This window comes from Anomaloglossus baeobatrachus, chromosome 7, assembly GCF_048569485.1.
Source record: "Anomaloglossus baeobatrachus isolate aAnoBae1 chromosome 7, aAnoBae1.hap1, whole genome shotgun sequence".
Classification (NCBI taxonomy): domain Eukaryota; kingdom Metazoa; phylum Chordata; class Amphibia; order Anura; family Aromobatidae; genus Anomaloglossus; species Anomaloglossus baeobatrachus.
The window spans coordinates 182,286,904-182,306,714 of NC_134359.1; the positions used below are offsets into that span (position 1 = coordinate 182,286,904).

A 19,811-nucleotide genomic window follows, 5' to 3' on the forward strand; every position below is an offset into this window, starting at 1 on the left:
TTTGTCCAAGAAAATAGCACTTTTAATCGCCATTTTCCAAGACCCATAGCGTTCTTATTTTTCTGGCTCTGGGGCACAATGACTGCTTATTTATTGCATCTTGAGATTATGTTTTAAATCATACCATTTGTACAGATGTTGCATTTTGATCGCCTGTTACTGCATTTTTTAGAAAAAAAACAAAATGTAATTTCGGCATTTGGAATTTTTTTCCTCGCTACATAGTATACAGATCAGATTAATTGATTTTATATGTTGATAGATCGGGCATTTCTGAATGCGGCGCTACCAAATGTGTTCAAAAGAATACAAATCCAGCAACCGACATTCTTAAAAATATATAAATCTTTATTCCAAAAATTTAAAATAGATTAATAAATGGTAGCATAGAAAATCCCAGAGAAAGGAAAGGATAAGAACAGAAACAAACACGTTTCGCATGCTATTCCTTATTCATTGTTTCTAAACTAAATCCACAATAGTGGCGTTATACGTCATGTCCCCCTGGTCATGTGTGGGAAACCCACCAATCACGTAAATATAAACACATAATATAGAATACACTGAAGGGTGCGTTCATACGAGCGTTAAAATCGGACAAGTGCAATGTGAGAAAATCTCGCATTGAACTCTGACCAATGTAAGGCAATGAGGGAGAGCAGTTGGTCAGATTTTCTCGCATCCAGATCCTGGATGCGAGAAAAGCGGCAGCATGCTGTGATTTTCTGTGAGAGCCGTATCACTCGCACCCATTTCAAGTGAAAGTGTGCGAGAGATACATCGGACTGCACTCGGATGTATTAACCTCCCCCCTGTCCTCTACAGCGCCCGCCATCAGCTTCACAGCTGTGACCCAATTGCAAGATCGGGTCACAGTCACGTGACACTCGGCTCAGGCTCGCAGCAGAGGCTGAGCCGGGGATCATTAGCATATCGCATCCGATGCTCTGCATTGGGATGCCATACGCTCGTGTGAGTCTGTGAGGAAAGAGTTAACTTTAATAGCTAGAAAAATCATAGAAATTAATTCTTCTTTGCAAAGTGCACGAACAGACTTGTTTACGTAACAGACAGAGAAGATTCAAGGACTTGGAATGTTATGATTTAAAGGAGAGAACACTTTGCTGGGAAGAAACTGCTTTTTGCTTTGAGAATAAAACTTATGTCATGTTGTTTTGCTGGGAATATGTAATCCACGCTTATGACGAATCTAAACTGAACATGAATATGCATGTCACATAGTTACACCCAAATTAGTTTGGTATAACCCTGTATGTAAACAATAACTCAGTATTCCTTTTCAGAGCGTACATCTCTTGCTTTATGTGCAGATACCAGTCTCTTGTCTGTATCTCATTGAAGCTGAGGGAAGCAGGGGGGGTTGCCGGTACTCCCTCCGCATTTGGGCATCGCTGGCAACAGTTGTGGCCTATTGGTCAACCTAACATTTCTGGTGCCCAAACAGGGACCCACGTGTCTAATCCAGGATCCAGTGGACCATCTTGCCATCCCGAGGAGGAGGGGACCAGACGTGGGGACCAACAACACCTGGCCAGGTAAGAGATGAACCTTCTTCTGCTCTTTTGCGCCTCATCTCTGTTCTCTCTCTCCTCAATGCTGCAAGAGGGACACTACCTGGGTAATTGGTGGGTAACTACTGAACTCAGAGAACTCTTGCCAGTAGATGCTTTTCTGTGCCTTGTCTGTTTTTTTGTGCTTTGTCTCCGTGTGTCTGCTCTCCTGCGTTTTGCCTCTGTGCTCTGTCCTGGTCCTGTCTAAATGGATGTGATATTCACTGCCCTAGCGTTAGTTGGAATAGCCCTGTTTGCCATTGCTATCGGATATAGAGTATACCTCTGGTACAAGAAGGGCAACCCACCACCATTCAACATACTCAGCCCCCTCTGAACACAGTTAGGACCCCACCTTAGTAGGAATACAGATAAGGAGTCAGCCTCCGGGTACTTCCAGGATAGGTGAGGCTAGTCCAAGGGACGTTCAAGGGTCTAAAAAGCTGAAGAAGATAGACGAAGAATGGGTCAAGGAATATCAAAGGACAGAGCTAGATGCACCCTGCAGCATCTCATTACGTGTTATCATGGAAAAAGAACAGCCAGTCAGTCCAAGGAAGTTTTTAAGACATTTGGATTGAAAGAGAAGGACCAACTGGACCCCAACAAAAAGGGACAAAATAAGGGCTCTGGTGGACTCAGGAGCCTCACGCTCCGTACTTCCCAGGAACCTGGTGCCTGAAGGCACCATCTCATCCGAAGCTACTGTAGTATCCGGTTTTGATGGACAAGCCTAGATAATCCCAATAACACATCCATTGAAGGTGAAACTGGGACCACACATGTCCGTGTCCAAATTCTTAGTGTCCCCCCTGGGTGGAGATGCCCTAGTGGGAGCAGATGTACTATCAAGATTACAAGCTCAGATTGTCTACAATGAAGATGGATCTGCTATCCTGCAAATTCCGGAAGATATTCCAGAAAAAGTCCTCTGTACCCTCCAGATGATCGAAGATCAACCAGAATCTGGTGCCACACAGGAGGCAAACACAGATCCAGTACTTCTACAAGTTCCTGCAAAACTCTGGTCCACATCGAAAACTGACCTCGGCACACTACCCGTGCCCCCCCGTAAAAGTTTCAGTCAAGCCTGGAATTACTCCACCACAGCTAAGACAATATCCTCTCAATGCTCAACAGGAAGCTGCTCTGAACCACCAAATAAAAGAACTGCTGAAGTCGGGAGCTCTCAGAACTAGTGATGAGCGAGTACTAAAAAGCTCGGGTGCTCGAAGCTCGGGCCGAGCCTCCCAAGATACTCGTGTACTCGGCCCGAGCACCGAGCCCAATGTTATCCTATGGGAGACCCGAGTATTTTTGTGAAAGGACCCCCCGGCAGCATGTAGAAACCCTAAAAATGTCACAAAAGTCTCAGAAGAGTGCTCAAATGACATGGCATCAGCATGGGGAAGACCCCTTGAAGCATTTATCACTCAAAAGTCACAGCTGTGAACAATTTTGTCCAAGTTTTACGCCATTTTTACGGACTCACCAGAAAACCTTCCAAAATGACACCAAAATGAATTTTCATGGCGGAAATGTTAAGGGCACATACCCAATAGTGAGATAGAGCTGGTGTATGTTACTTTTTGAGATTAATACATGAAAGATTTTACGTGAAAACCTTGTGTGGCACTCCGATGTCCAAAACGCACGTTTTGTGCTTTTTACTAACGATGTCGGTCATTTTTTTTTTCATTCTATCTCCCGTCGGTCGGTCTCGCTCTGTCGGTCTCTCTCTGTCTTGTCTGTCCCCCTCTCACAGTCTGTCGGTCAGTTCCCCCCCCCTCTCTCTTACTTACCGTTCCCCGATCACTGCCGCGGCGCTGCACAGCTGTTCAAACTCCGGTGGCTTTTCCTCTTTTGAAAAAGCCGGCCGCTCATTAATCAATCTCGTATTCTCTGCTTTCCTGCTTTTCGGCGCCTATGATTGGTTGCAGTGAGACACGCTCCCACACTGAGTGACAGCTGTCTCACTGCACCCAATCACAGCAGCCGGTGTGTGTATACTGTGCAGTGAAATAAATAATTAAATAATTAAAAAAAACGGCGTGCGGTCCCCCCAATTTTAATACCAGCCAGATAAAGCCATATGGCTGAAGGCTGGTATTCTCAGGATGGTGAGCTCCACGTTATGGGGAGCCCCCCACCCTAACAATATCAGTCAGCAGCCGCCCAGAATTGCCGCATACATTATATGCGACAGTTCTGGGACTGTACCCGGCTCTTCCCGATTTACCCTAGTGCGTTGGCAAATCGGGGTAATAAGGAGTTAATGGCAGCCCATAGCTGCCACTAAATCCTAGATTAATCATGTCAGGTGTCTCCCCGAGATTCCTTCCATGATTAATCTGTAAATTACAGTTAAAAAACACACACACCCGAAAAATCATTTATTAGAAATAAAAAACACTAACAAAGTCCCTCATTACCAATTTATTAACCCCGACAAACCCTCCATGTCCGGCGTACTCCACAGTCCTCCAGCGTCGCGTCCAGCTCTGCTGCATGGAAGTGACAGGAGCTGCAGAAGACACCGCCGCTCCGGTCACCTCCACGCAGCTAATGAGATGAGTATAGCGATCAGCTGAGCTGTCACTGAGGTTACCTGGATCCAGCGGTGGATGCAGCGGTGGCCGCGGGTAACCTCAGTGACAGCTCAGCTGATCGCGCTACTCACCGCAGCACCGGTCAGCTCCATGCACCAACTGAGGTGAGTATAGCGATCAGCTGCTGTCACTGAGGTTAATCGCGGCCACCGCTGGATCCAGCGGTGGCCGGGAGTTACCTGACTGACAGCAGCTGATCGCGCTATTCCCTTCATTAGCTGCGTGGAGGTGACCGGAGCGGCGGTGTCTTCTGCAGCTCCTGTCACTTCCATGCAGCAGAGCTGGACGCGACGCCGGAGTCCGTGGAGTACGCCGGACATGGAGGGTTTGTCGGGGTTAATAAATTGGTAATGAGGGACTTTGTTAGTGTTTTTTATTTCTAATAAAGGATTTTTCGGGTGTGTGTGTTTTTTAACTGTAATTTACAGATTAATCATGGAAGGAATCTCGGGGAGACGCCTGACATGATTAATCTAGGATTTAGTGGCAGCTATGGGCTGCCATTAACTCCTTATTACCCCGATTTGCCAACGCACCAGGGCAAATCGGGAAGAGCCGGGTACAGTCCCAGAACTGTCGCATATAATGTATGCGGCAATTCTGGGCGGCTGCTGACTGATATTGTTAGGGTGGGGGGCTCCCCATAACGTGGAGCTCCCCATCCTGAGAATACCAGCCTTCAGCCGTATGGCTTTATCTGGCTGGTATTAAAATTGGGGGGACCGCACGCCGTTTTTTTTAATTATTTATTTATTTATTTTACTGCACAGTATAGACACGCCCACCGGCTGCTGTGATTGGGTGCAGTGTGACACCTGTCACTCAGCGTGGGGGCGTGTCTCACTGCAACCAATCATAGGCGCCTGTGGGCGTGGAAAGCAGGGAATATGAGATGGCTGTGTACAGAGCACAGCGCGCCGGTATAAAGGCTCGGTCACACTGTGCAGGCCGGCCAATCACTGCAATTCCACAACTAACAGGGCTGTGGCATTGCAGTGGTCTGCCAGCCAATCCCTGCATGAGGGCTGGCTCTCAAAAGAGCGCCAACATGCAGGGATGAAGACCACGAGTAAAGCACGAGTATTGCAAAATTACTCGGTACCCGCCGAGTAGCCCGAGTACAGTGATACTCGTGCGAGTACCGAGTAGTAACAAGCATGCTCGCTCATCACTACTCAGAACTACTAAGTCCCCATACAACACTCCACTATTTCCTGTCAAGAAGAAACAAGTGAAGAAAGGAGATCCACTCACATACCGGACGGTACACGATTTGAGGGCAGTGAACTCAATACTGGAGCCCCTCACTCCTGTTGTTCCAAATCCACATACATTGCTCACACAGGTACCGGCTACATCTACCCATTATACGGTCATAGACCTTGCTAATGCCTTTTTCTCGGTACCACTGGACCCAGCATGTCAAGATCTTATTGCATTCACGCACAAGCAAAATCAATATACATGGACAAGGCTGCCACAAGGGATGCAGCATTCCCCTACACTGTACACTCAGGCTATGAGTAGTGTCCTTCAAGGCTGGCAGCCCCGACATCTGTGTCCTCCTCCAGTGCGTGGATGATCTACTACTTTGCTGCCCAAGCGAAGAAGAATGTAAAGAAGCTTCAATAAGTCTTCTAATCTTCCTTGCAGGATCAGGATGCAAAGCAAGTAAAGACAAGCTACAATTCTGCAAGACAAAGGTCACATTCCTGGGTCACTGTCTCTCTGCAGGACAAAAACATCTTAGCCCGGACAGACAAGAAGTGATCAGGAAAGCAAGCATTCCTAGAAACCTCAAGCAGCTCAGAGGATTTTTGGGACTAATATTCTGCAGACAATGGATTCCCAATGCGTCACTACTCATGCAACCATTGTATGATTGCACGAAGAATGTTCCATTCTCCCTCACAGAAGAAGCCCGGCAAAGCTTCCAACAGCTCAAGGAACTAGTGATTGATGCACCTGCTTTGACACTACCAAACTATGAAGAACAAAAGGATGGTCCTGCACCAATCCGCGTTTTTACCTGCGGTACCGCATGCATCCGGAGAGATGTAGCTGCGAGGTGACTAATCCAGAGCGGGGGTGCACGTCAGCAATGAGAATCCGATAGTAGTAGGAGTGGTAAGGGAAAGACCGCACTCCATCCGCTATACTGTGCTGGAAGACGTTTATTGTAACAAGTGCATAGGTGAAAAGAGGGCCGGAGGCAACCTGTCAGCTGGCTCCCAAGAGAGGACTGCCTCCGGCTCTCTTTTCACCTATGCACTTGTTACAATAAACGTGTTCCAGCACAGTATAGCGGATGGAGTGCGGTCTTTCCCTTACCTCTCCTACTACTACCAAACTATGATCTCACCTATCTGTTCGTAGCAGAGCTTTGCCGTGGGAGTACTCACCCAGACGACGGACAAACATCATATAATCGGGTACTACTCCTCTCAACTCGACAACGTCACCAAAGCAGCACCAACCTGTGTCCGTGCAGTCACAGCAGTCTCAAACATACTACAGAAAGCATCCGAAATCTCACTGGATTTCCCGACCACCATCCTTACCAGCCATGACATCTATGCAGTTCTCAATCAAGTGCAGCTGAAACACCTCTCCATGGCAAGACAAGTCAGACTTCAGTGCACGCTGTTGCTACCATAAACATCTCATTTGCTCGAGTGATCAGTCTAAACCTTGCTGATCTGCTGATCTTCACAAGTTTAGAAGGGGGGACAGAGGAAGAGAGTGACAAACGTACCAGCAGCGCACCATTTTACCATGATTGTCAGGAACTCATCGAACATGAGGCAAAGCCCCTGCACAATATTCAGGCAACACCGCTTACAAATCCAGACTTTGAACTTTTTGTGGATGGTAGCAGATATGCCGATGACACAGGCAAGTTCCCCAACGGATTTGCGGTAGTGACTTTACATGAAGTCTTAGCTAAACAACCGCTACCTCCACGCATATCTGCGCAAGAAGCAGAACTTCTCGCCCTCATCTGGGCAATTGAGTTTCTGGAAGAATGAACAGCGAACATCTACACGGACTCAGCCTATGCACACGGCATTTTGCATGGTTTTGGCACTATCTGGCAGATGAGAGGATTCATCACAGCGACAGGAAATCCCATCAGGCATGGAGCCTCAGTGAAGAAACTAATGGAAGTAGCCTTGAAGCCAAAGCTGCTGGCAATCATAAAGGTTGCTGCCCACACCAAGGCTCAAACACTCGAGGCAAGGGAAAAACGCTTGGCCGACCAAACAGCAAAACAAGCTGCCTTACTCCCTTTGAACTCCTTCGAACGGAAACAGTGTCAACGACGGAGGAAGAAATGCAGAACCTCTCTGAGACACAGGAAAACGCCTCGGAGGAAGAAAAGGCCGGATGGCGGGCCAAGGGGTCACAAAAGGTGGAGGGGATTTGGCGCCTAAATGGACTTTCTGTCCTGCCACGCAGTTGGTTCCCTGCCATTTTCCAAATACTCCACTAACCTACGCACGGTAGCACAAACTCAATCATGAACCAGATGCAACCTCATTGGGTAGCCCCCGGCTTCAGACAAAACGCCTCCCAGAGAATAAAAGCTTGTCATATCTGTCAACAGCATAATCCAGGCCAGCTAACAAAAACCCCACAAAGACATGCCAAAGAGGTCTGCCCCATTCCAAAGAGTACAAATAGACTACATCCAGCTGCCAAAACATGGCATCTACGAGTTTGTACTTGTCTGTGTAGACCTTTTCTCAGGATGGCCAAAGGCCTACCCTGTCAGCTCAGCCACGGCCAAAATCACAGCAAAAAAACTGGCCTGTGAGCTGGTACCCCGGTTTGGACTCCCTGAAGTCATAGAGTCAGACCGAGGTACCCATTTCACTGGACAAGTTTTCTAGAATTCCTGTTCCCTGTTAGGCATTCAGTCAGCCTTACACACACACACCTTACCACCCACAGTCATCAGGGAAAGTGGAAAGGTTAAATGGAACTCTAAAGCTCAAACTAGCCAAGGCAGTTGAGGAGACTGGTAGACCATGGACAGAATGTCTCCCCATAGCTCTTTACTCCATAAGGACCACACCGCAGGGAAAGCACAGGCTCTCACCCTTTGAAATACTCTTTGGTAGTGCACCCAGATTAGGATGCTACTTCCCGCAGGAGTTACACCTGCAATGTGATAGCCTAACATCTTATGTTGTTTCCCTGCAGAAGAGACTAACTGAAACCCACCAAAGGGTCTATTCTTCACTACCTGATCCTGATGCCGTTCCAGGAACCCACTCCCTAAAGCCTGGTGACCGAGTCTATCTGAAGAAGCACAAGAGGAAGACCCTTGAGCCACAATTCGAAGGACCTTTGACTGTCCAGCTGACCACTGCGACCTCCATCAAACTTGAGGGGAGATCGACATGGGTCCATGCCAGCCACTGCAAGAAAGCCTAATACTGCTGATAAGTATGTCTGTGTGTACTTCCTTTTTGGGGCCTTCTACACCACGGCAGAATTCACTTGAGACCCACCATGAAGTGTTAGCTGAAAAACTTGAGATCACAGACTGCTGGATATGTACACACGCACCCGTGATAGCCTCCTCCATGCCTTACTTAGCTATACCAGTCCCAATAAACGAGGTGTTCCAATGGGCAGGCTGTTACAATAGACTATCAGTCAATGACACAAGGTACCAAAAACTGTGGAACACTAGTGTACCCATACCAATAGTAGGATGGGTAGATTTCCCCTGGTGGCAAGGCAACCTTACTACTGGTCTTCCCGGAACCCAGCAATACTTGAAGGAAGCAGCTGGGTACCCCGTAATTATACAAAAACACCTATTCTAGGCAATATTCCAACAGAAGGAATCAAAATAAGTTTTGGGCGAACCTCTGACAGTACAGATGCATTTAAATCCTTGCTGTTAGAGAGACATCTGCATGTCCATGGGTGGGCACACAATTCATTGTTTCCAGAAGGCACAAATAATACTTGTTACTGCAAACCCGGAAATTTATGGTGCAATGATTCAGACCCATATGTGCCTGGCCGAGAAACCTGTGGTGTACAGTCCGCAGGGTATTGTAGTCCCCTAGGCCAACTTCCCGGATGGTGTATGCTGAGAAACATATCGGCCTTTTATAGATATGGTACATAGACTCATACTACAACATTCTGCCATCTGACATCTCCCGCCGCAGACCTATTTGGTTTGTGGTTACAATGCCTACAAATGGCTACCAGTAGGAGTAAATGTCACCTGCACCGTAGCCCGTTTGACTCCTGCCACCTTCATTATCAATACTACTGATATACCAGCAGGAAAAATGCCTCTCCACCTACTGGTAAAGCGAGTAGCAGATAAAGACAGGCCTAGTGGCCGAGCACATGTGGTTCAAATGAGCCATGTTAACAAATTTTTCAGCACCCTTTTTCTCTACCCTATGGTAATGCAGATGTATGATAAGTTGGTAGAAAGCACCGACTATCTTGATGATCAAATTTGTGAGGTTCTCCAAGCAGCAAATAGTACCATACAGAGACAATTAATCATTGTAACCAACCAACATACTCTGGTACTGGATTACCTCACAGCGGCCGAAGGGGGAGGGGGAGGGATGTGCCAGATAATAGGTCCCAGCTGTTGTCACTATATAGATCCAAAGGGGACCTTAAAAGCCCAAGCCGGTTTAACTGAGATACAAAAGCTGAGGAAAATACATGAGGAGGAGGTACTCAGGAGCTCAGATGCTTGGTGGAGCAACACTTTCTCAATGTTCAACCCTGCAAACTGGTTTAAGGGAACAGGAGGATGGTTAATGGGGATACTGCAATCAGTATTCCAAGTGCTACTATGTTTATTAGTTGCCTATGTAGTGTTTAAGTTGCTAATGGCTTTGTTTTCCTGCTGCTTGAGGAAATGCAGATATAAAGATTATTCAGCACCAATATGAAATCACCAATATGTTTTTCTCTGCTCTTTCCTCTAGAAATCACCTTGGCGTATTATGATGTGACTCTTGTCGGGAGGTATGCAGGCAGTTTCTGGAGGACGGATGTGGATTTCCAGCTTTCACGTCCCTAAGCAACCCGCAGCTTGGATAGCATCTGGTGCCTAGCCTACTACAGAGCTTCTCGATAGGCCCCAGTCCATCACGCACACCAAAAGGTGGGATTGTGAGGAAAGAGTTAACTTTAATGGCTAGAAAAATCATAGAAATTCATTCTTCTTTGCAAAGTGCACGAACAGACTTGTTTACGTAACAGACTCTGAGAGAAGATTCAAGGACTCGGAATGTTATGATTTAAAGGAGAGATAACACTTTGATGGGAAGAAACTGCTTTATGCTTTGAGACTAAAACTTATGTTATGTTGTTTTGCTGGGAAAATGTAATCCACGCTTATGACGAATCTAAACTAATGAATATGCATGTCACATAGTTACGCCCAAATTAGTTTGGTATAACCCTGTATGTAAACAATAAATCAGTATTCCTTTTCTGAGCACACATCTCTTGCTTTATGTCCAGATACCAGTCTCTTGTCTTTATCTCATTGAAGCTGAGGGAAGCAGGGGGGGGGCGCCGGTACTCCCTCCGCATTTGGTCATCGCTGGCAACAGTTGTGACCTATTGGTCAACCTAACAAGTCCAGCCTAATCACGTAAGTAGCAATATAGACAGAAAACAAAAACATTTTTTTTACATAAGAATAAAATAAGACAAACTTTTTTTAAAACCATACCTCAAGAACAAAAGATGCACTGAAATTACAGGAAGCATTATACATTGTAATTAAACAGCAGATCTTGTTTTAAATTCAAACAAAGCGGATTTCTAGTACGTAAAATAAACATCCACCGAGCTTCACAGTTCAAAACTTTTCTTTTATGGTCCCCTCTCAGTACAGGTGGTAAAAAGTTTTCTATACCCATAACCATACAAGAACGTACGTCCTCTTAATGTACTAGTGAGAAATGTCTAGAAATCACAGAGCATTTAGTGACTAGTTTGTTTCGGGCATCAGAAAGGTGCCTTCGTATGCGGGTAGGTAGTGCAACCTATATACTGGAGGTTGCAAATTTTACAAATAATGGTATATGTGACGACATGGACTGTCAAGTGCATAGTATGGGTTAATTTTCTTAAAACTCAACTTCCAAAAAATAAGATTGACCCAAAAATATCATAAACAATAATTCTTTATTAAACAAAACATACATATAATATAACAATCAGATCAAAGATGGATAATGATAAAAAATTCCTAGGCAAAACAATTTTTATGAGGTGGTATACAAAATATCCATGTAGTTTCAGGGAAATCTCTGTATCACAATGTAAAGTTGGTCTCCTGAGGAAGTATGCAACCCCCAATTTATTTACTCTACTAAAATGATCTCATAATAATCTAAGAAATATAATAAAGTGCTGGTGCATTAGTTATTAAATATAAATAAATTGGTGCATAGTAAATAGGAGATCAAAATGGTCATATGTCAAACAATGAGGGGTTGAATACCATACTCATTAATAAATAACATCAAAGGGGACAAAACTTCATCATATCCAGTTTCTAAAGAATTGGTCTCCTCAAATAATCTCTGTTTATTTCATAATTATACTGAGGTATAAATCCCTCTAATATACTGTAAAGTAATAGAATAGGGAGAACTCATAAGTATAACAGCAGCTAGAGGTTGATGGTTTGTGACCTACATTATCATAGTGAATTACATAATTTCAAACATCACCACCTAAAGTGCCTGTACCTAAATGGATTAGATCCCCAGGTAGTGCATAATCAAAGCCTGTGTAATCATCCCCCATGTGCATAAAGGTCCAGTCACACTAAGCAACTTACCAGCGATCCCAACAACGATAGGGATCGCTGGTAAGTTGCTAGGAGGTTGCTGGGGAGATGTCACACTGCGACGCTCCAGCGATCCCACCAGCAACCTGACCTGGCAGGGATCGCTGGAGCGTCGCTACACGAGTTGCTGGTGAGCTCACCAGCAACCAGTGACCAGCCCCCAGCGCCGCGTGGAAGATGCTGCGCTTGGTAACTAAGGTAAATATCGGGTAACCAACCCGATATTTACCTTGGTTACCACCGCACGGAGCTACACGTGCAGAGAACAGGGAGCAGTGCACACTGAGCGCTGGCTTCCTGCTCTCCTAGTTACAGCACACATCGGGTTAATTAACCCGATGTGTGCTGCAGCTAAATGTGCACAGAGCAGGGAGCAGCGTACAATGCTTAGCGCTGGCTCCCTGCTCTCCTAGCTACAGCACACATGGGGTTAATTACCCGATGTGTGCTGCAGCTACATGTGCACAGAGCAGGGAGCAGCACACACCGCTTAGCGCTGGCTCCTTGCTCTCCTAGTTACAGCACACATCGGGTTAATTAACCCGATGTGTGCTGCAGCTACATGTGCACAGAGCAGGAGCCGGCACTGACAGCTGAGAGCGGCAGAGGCTGGTAACAAAGGTAAATATCGGGTAACCAAGGACAGGGCTTCTTGGTTACCCGATGTTTACATTGGTTACCAGCCTCCGCAGAAGCCGGCTCCTGCTGCCTGCACATTTAGTTGTTGCTGTCTCGCTGTCACACACAGCGATCTGTGCTTCACAGCAGGACAGCAACAACTAAAAAATGGCCCAGGACATTCAGCAACAACCAACGACCTCACAGCAGGGGCCAGGTTGTTGCTGGATGTCACACACAGCAACATCGCTAGCAACGTCACAAAAGTTGTTCGTTAGCAGCGATGTTGCTAGCGATGTTGCTTAGTGTGACGGGACCTTAACATTATGCGTTTGCCAAGATAAGTGCAAAGGCTAGATAATAGCTGGGTTTACACACTGAGACTTTCTAGCGATCCAACCTGCGATCTCAACCTAGCCGGGATCGCTACAAAGTCTCTGGTGAGCTGTCAAACAGGCAGACCTGGCCAACGACCTAACAGCGATCCGGACCTGCAGAGCGACTAGCTGGTCGTTGGGGACGTGTCAAAAAAGCAGGTGAACTTCACCCGACTTCATTTAATGCCGCGCGGCTCTGTGTGCCGTGTAAATAAATAAATAATTAAAAAATCCGGCGTGTGGTCCCCCCCTATTTTAATACCAGCCAGATAAAGCCATACGGCTGCAGGCTGGTATTCTCAGGATGGGGAGCCCCACGTTATGGGGAGCCCCCCAGCCTAACAATATCAGCCAGCAGACGCCCAGAATTGCCGCATACATTAGATGCGACAGATCTGGGACTGTACCCGGCTCTTCCCGATTTGCCCTGGTGCGTTGGCAAACCGGGGTAATAAGGAGTTATTGGCAGCCCATAGCTGCCAATAAGTCCAAGATTAATCATGTCAGGCGTCACCCCGAGATACCTTCCATGATTAATCTGTAAATTACAGTTAAAAAACACACACCCGAAAAATCCTGTATTAGAAATAAAAAACGCTAACAAATTCCCTCATTACCAATTTATTACCCACAACAAAGCCCTCCTTGTCCGGCGTAATCCACGGTCCTCCAGCGTCGCATCCAGCTCTGCTGCATGCAGGTGACAGGAGCAGCAGAAGACACAGCCGCTCCTGTCACCTCCACACAGCTAATGAAGAGAGCCGTGTGATCGGCTGAGCTGTCACTGAGGTTACCTGGATCCAGCGGTGGATGCAGCGGTGGCCGCGGGTAACCTCAGTGACAGTTCAGCTGATCGCGTTACTCACCTCATTTGCTGGTGATTTCCCCCCCTCTCTCATACTCACCGATCCCAGATCACCGGCGCTGCACGGCGTTCACACTGCTCCGGCGGCTTCTCCTTTTTTGAAAAAGCCGGCCGCTCATTAAACAATCTCGTATTCCCTGCTTTCCCTGCCCACCGGCAAATGTGACTGGTTGCAGTGAGACACGCCCACACGCTGAGTGACAGCTGTGTCACTGCACCCAATCACAGCAGCCGGTGGGCGTGTCTATACTGTGCAGTAAAATAAATAAATAAATAATTAAAAAATCCGGCGTGCGGTTCCCCGTATTTTAATACCAGCCAGATAAAGCCATACGGCTGCAGGCTGGTATTCTCAGGATGGGGAGCTCCACGTTATGGGGAGCCCCCCAGCCTAACAATATCAGTCAGCAGCCGCCCAGAATTGCCGCATACATTAGATGCGACAGTTCTGGGACTGTACCCGGCTCTTCCCGATTTGCCCTGGTGCGTTGGAAAATCGGGGTAATAAGGAGTTATTGGCAGCCAATAGCTGCCAATAAGTCCTAGATTAATCATGTCAAGCGTCTCCCCGAGATTCCTTCCATGATTAATCTGTAAGTGACAGTAAATAAACACACACACATGAAAAACTCCTTTATTAGAAATTAAAAACACAAACACATTCCCTCATTACCAATTTATTACCCACAACAAAGCCCTCCTTGTCCGGCGTAATCCATGGTCCTCCAGAGTCGCATCCAGCTCTGCTGCATGCAGGTGACAGGAGCAGCAGAAGACACAGCCGCTCCTATCACCTGCACGCAGCTAATGAAGAGAGCCGTGTGATCGGCTGAGCTGTCACTGAGGTTACCTGGATCCAGCGGTGGATCCAGCGGTGGCCGCGGGTAACCTCAGTGACAGCTCAGCTGATCGCGCTACTCACCTCATTTGCTGCGTGGAGCTGACCAGAGCGGCGGTGAGTAGCGCGATCAGCTGAGCTGTCACTGAGGTTACCCGCGGCCACCGCTGCATCCACCGCTGGATCCAGGTAACCTCAGTGACAGCTCAGCCGATCACACGACTCTCTTCATTAGCTGCGTGGAGGTGACAAGAGCGGCTGTGTCTTCTGCTGCTCCTGTCACCTGCATGCAGCAGAGCTGGATGCGACGCTGGAGGACCGTGGAATACGCCGGACAAGGAGGGCTTTGTTGTGGGTAATAAATTGGTAATGAGGGAATTTGTTAGTGTTTTTTATTTCTAATAAAGGATTTTTCGGGTGTGTGTTTTTTAACTGTAATTTACAGATTAATCATGGAAGGAATCTCGGGGAGACGCCTGACATGATTAATCTAGGACTTATTGGCAGCTATGGGCTGCCAATAACTCCTTATTACCCCGATTTGCCAACGCACCAGGGCAAATCGGGAAGAGCCGGGTACAGTCGCAGAACTGTCGCATCTAATGTATGCGGCAATTCTGGGCGGCTGCTGGCTGATAATGTTAGGCTGGGGGGCTCCCCATAACGTGGAGCTCCCCATCCTGAGAATACCAGCCTTTAGCCGTATGGGTTTATCTGGCTGGTATTAAAATTGGGGGGGACCTCACGAGGGATTTTTTAATTATTTATTTATTTTACTGCACAGTATAGACACGCCCACCGGCTGCTGTGATTGGGTGCAGTGACACAGCTGTCACTCAGCGTGTGGGCGTGTCTCACTGCAACCAATCATTTGCCGGTGGGCGGGGAAAAGCAGGGAATAGGAGATTGTTTAATGAGCGGCCGGCTTTTCCAAAAAAGGAAAAGCCGCTGGAGCAGAGGGAACGCCGTGCAGCGCCGGGGATCGGTGAGTATGAGAGAGGGGGGGACACTTCAGTCACTCGGGGGATTAGCGGTCACCGGTGAATCCTTCACCGGTGACCGCTAATCAGGACGCTACACAGACAGAGCCGCGGAGTCGCTGTAAAGTCCCCTTTACACACTGAAACTTGCTAGCGATGCATGCTGCACAGCGGGAAACAAAGGACCTAGGAATGGTCCTGAACGATTTGTAGCGATCACAACTTCACAGCAGGGGCCAGGTCGCTGATAGGTTTCACACACTGCAATGTCGCTGGGGAGGTCGCTGTAACGTCACAAAACCGGTGACGTTACAGCGATGTCGTTTGCGATGTTGCAGTGTGTAAACCCAGCTAATCACTATACAACCAAGTAGGACCTCATTAACATAAGTGATACCACAACAATTCAATACATTATTCTTACATGAATGCCACAGGACCCCCTTGAGGATAGTTTTGTCTGCCTTCCTCGAGTTTTGGTCGTCCAGCTGAAAGGAAGACTTCTGAAAGAATTGTTGCCCAGTCTTTGCCTGCTTTCACATCTACAGATTAGGAACATGGAAGAGGCCAGGAGCCATTTGGTGTGCTGCATTTCATGCTACATGTTCACAGACTTACCAGTGGAGCAGCCAAACTTCACCTGCCAGAAATGCAAGCTTGTGTCCCTGTTAGAGGAGAAGCTACAAAGTCTAGAAGAGAGAATAGCTACATTGAAAACTATTAAGGAAGGTGAGGAGTTCTCAGACAGAGCAGAAGTATCTCTTCAGAATACAGAAAGATGAAATTTGTAGTGCATCTGAAGAACCAGAGGAATGGAAGCATGTGACCCAGAGAAGCAGGAGGATCGGGAGACAGTCAGCACCCATACCTCTCAGGAACCAGTACCAGGCACTCACGAATGAGAAAGATGATCCACCACAACAAGATAAGACTTTGCTCACAAAGAACATCCTTGAAAGCACTCAGAGTCCTTTTGGATGGAGAAAGAAAAATATTGTTGGGAAGAAGAAACGGAGAGTGGTAGTCATGGGGGATTCACTGTTGAGAGGAACAGAGGCCGCCATCTGTAGACCGGCTATAACCTCAAGAGAAATGTGCTGTCTTCCAGGCGCAAAAATCAAAGTTGTGTCTGACAGGATATCGGGACTCTTCAGACCAACAGATGACTACCCATTCCTGCTAATACATGTGGGGACAAATGACACTGCAAGAAATTAGCTGGAAACCATCTGCAGTGATTTTGAAGACTTAGGCAAGAAAGTGAAAGAACTGGGAGCGCAGGTGGTCTTTTCATCCATCCTTCCAGTGGATGGTCATGGAACAAGGAGGTGGAACAAGATTCTACAGGTGAGCAACAGGCTACATCGATGGTGCCGTCAACAAAGATTCGGATTTCTGGATCACGGAGTGAATTACCTGTATGATGGACTACTTGCTAAAGATGGGCTGCAACTTACCAAGACTGGAAAACACATTCGGAAATAGTCTTGCTACGCTCATCAAGAGAGCTTTAAACTAGAACAGCGTGGGAAGGGAAGAAAAAGGCCAGGAAAAGCCCTACAGGTGACAAATACTATTGAAAACTGTGCTGTTAGAAATGGAAAGGAAGAACTAAGACAAAAAAAAAAAAATCAGAATGAAAATATGGGGGAAAGAAAAAACAATCACAAACTAAAATGTTTTTATACAAATGCACAGAGCATGGGCAACAAACAAGGAGAATTGGAGTTACTAACTGAGGAAAAGATATATTATGTCATTAGCATCACTGAAACTTGGTGGAATGATACACATGATTGGAATACAAGGCTAGAAGGATACAACTTATTTGCAAGAAACAGACATAATAAACGAGGGAGGAGGTGTCGCATTGTATGTTAGAAAATCCCATATCTCCACAGATTGAAGCTTCAGAGACTGGGAGTTCTGTGAAAGTTGTTTGGGTAAGAATACAAGGAGAAAACAAGGGAAAGAACACCATTGTAGGCGTGTACTACAGGCCGCCTCAACAAGCGGAGGATATGGATGAACTCTTTATACATCAGATCAGGTCTGTACTGTATGTATGTATGTATGTATGTATGTATGTATGTATGTATGTATGTATGTATGTATGTATATATACACACATACATACATATATACACCGTATTTTTCGCTTTATAAGACGCACCTGATTATAAGACGCACCCCTAAATTTGGTGAAGGAAAAGAGAATTTTTTTTTAATGTTAAATGGGGTCCATCTTATAATGCCAGTGTCCCTCTAACAAATTATATAGGGTATATGTCCCTCATAGCCCCCCATCCTAAAATTAGCCCCCTTAATCTGGATATGGCCCCCTTGTATTGAATATAGGCCCCTTGTGATGGCACACGTTCCCCTGTGCTGCCTATGGCCCCCTATGGATTGCATACATTCCCCTGTGCTGCCTATGGCCCCCTATGGCTTGCATACATTCCCCTGTGCTGCCCATGGTCCCCTATGGATTGCACACGTTCCCCTGTGTTGCCTATGGTTCCCTATGTATTGCATATGTTCCACTGTGCTGCCTATGGCCCCCTAAGGATTGCACACGTTCCCCTGTGTTAGATATCACCCCCATAGTGCTGCCCATGGCCCCTATATAGATCGCACAAGTCCCCCTGTGTTAGATATAGCCCCCAGGCTGCTGCCCATAGTAAAATAAAACTCTTTCCTTACCTCCTTCAGCGCTGAGCTCCCTCCTGTCTCCCTCCGTGCTTCTGTTCTTCCACTTCCTGGTTCTCGGCCGGTCATGTGATCGGCACAGCAGACTGAGATCTCTGCGTGCCTGCCTGATCACAGTGGAAGCAGGGACACGGGGAGAAACGCTGGAGGGGGTAAGTAAAGCTTTTTTATTTTAGAATGAGCAGCAGCCTGGGGGCCAAATCTAACACAGGGGGGGCATGCGCCATCACAGGGGGGGCGCAGGGACAAATAATATGCACCGCTGCCCCAGCCCCTGACTGCGGTGCGATTTCAGCACCACCAGAGATGGACAGCGGCTGTGCATATTATATTATATGAGCGGGAGCAGGAGATCAAACGCTGCCGCCGCAGCGTTCACCTGCCCCCAGCACAGCGCCCCCACCTCCCCTAGACCCTGCAGTGTACATATAAATATATATATACCCCCCCGTATATTCGGCTTATAAGACGCACCCCCTACTTTCCCCCAAAATTTGGGGGAACAAAAGTGCGTCTTATAAAGCGAAAAATACGGTGTATATTATATATATATATATATATATATATATATATATATATATATCTCATATACATCTATAACAATATATTACTCACATCGCAAATATATCTATATAGTTCCCCTCTTTTCTTATATTAATAGGATTAGGATATGGGAAAAGCCTAGGCCGGCCCACAGGGTCTGTCTAAATGGTAGTGCCCCAAAAAAAAAAAAAAAAGCCTTGTGTATTGTGTAGTAGGACACCTCTGCGGACCTACCATACAGGTAGGGACAGAAAGCATAGGTGAGAATAGAACATAAAAAGAGGGGAGCTGTTAAAGAAGTCACCATTTTGATGGTTCAGCCATTTTGTCTCTGTAAGGCTATGTGTCCACGGGAGAAAGTACCTGCGGATTTTTCTGCATCAAAATCCGCAGCTTTCCCCCGGAATCCGCACCTTAGCATAGGTGCGGATTTGACGCGGATTTCGTTGCGGATTTTGATGCGGATTTTGATGCGGATTTTGTCCATTGTACTCTATTGTGTTTCTGAATAAAGCTTAGTCTGTTTTGAAGGAAAAAAAAAGGCTCTTTGTCATTTCCTGTCCCAACCCTCCTTTCTTCTCCATTATCCATTTTGTAATAAAGGGGCAGAAATGTTTAAAGGGAACCTGTCACCACTTTTTTTGTAAAAAGCTGCGGCCAACACCACTGTGCTCTTATATACAGCATTTTACCAGGCTGTATATAATAACCCAGTGGTGGTGGCCGCAGCTTACAGCCAAAAAATGTGGTGCCATGTTCCCTTTCACTGGTATTTTTAAAAAAAAAAAAAAAAAAAAAAAAAAAAAAATAATGTACTCCGCTGTATTTTCACTGTCC

General features: G+C 46.5%; 1 protein-coding gene and 1 long non-coding RNA gene across 3 annotated transcripts in view; one reads left to right on the forward strand and one right to left on the reverse strand.

Annotated features, from left to right (window-relative positions):
• WIPI2 (WD repeat domain, phosphoinositide interacting 2) overlaps nucleotides 1–19,811 on the reverse strand; it is a 738,254-nt gene that overhangs the window by 645,009 nt on the left and 73,434 nt on the right. The window lies entirely within an intron of this gene.
• Nucleotides 1,341–10,629, forward strand: LOC142246038 (uncharacterized). Its single transcript, XR_012724855.1, has 3 exons — nucleotides 1,341–1,556; nucleotides 8,387–8,632; nucleotides 10,162–10,629. It is a non-coding gene; the product is annotated as an uncharacterized LOC142246038 (long non-coding RNA).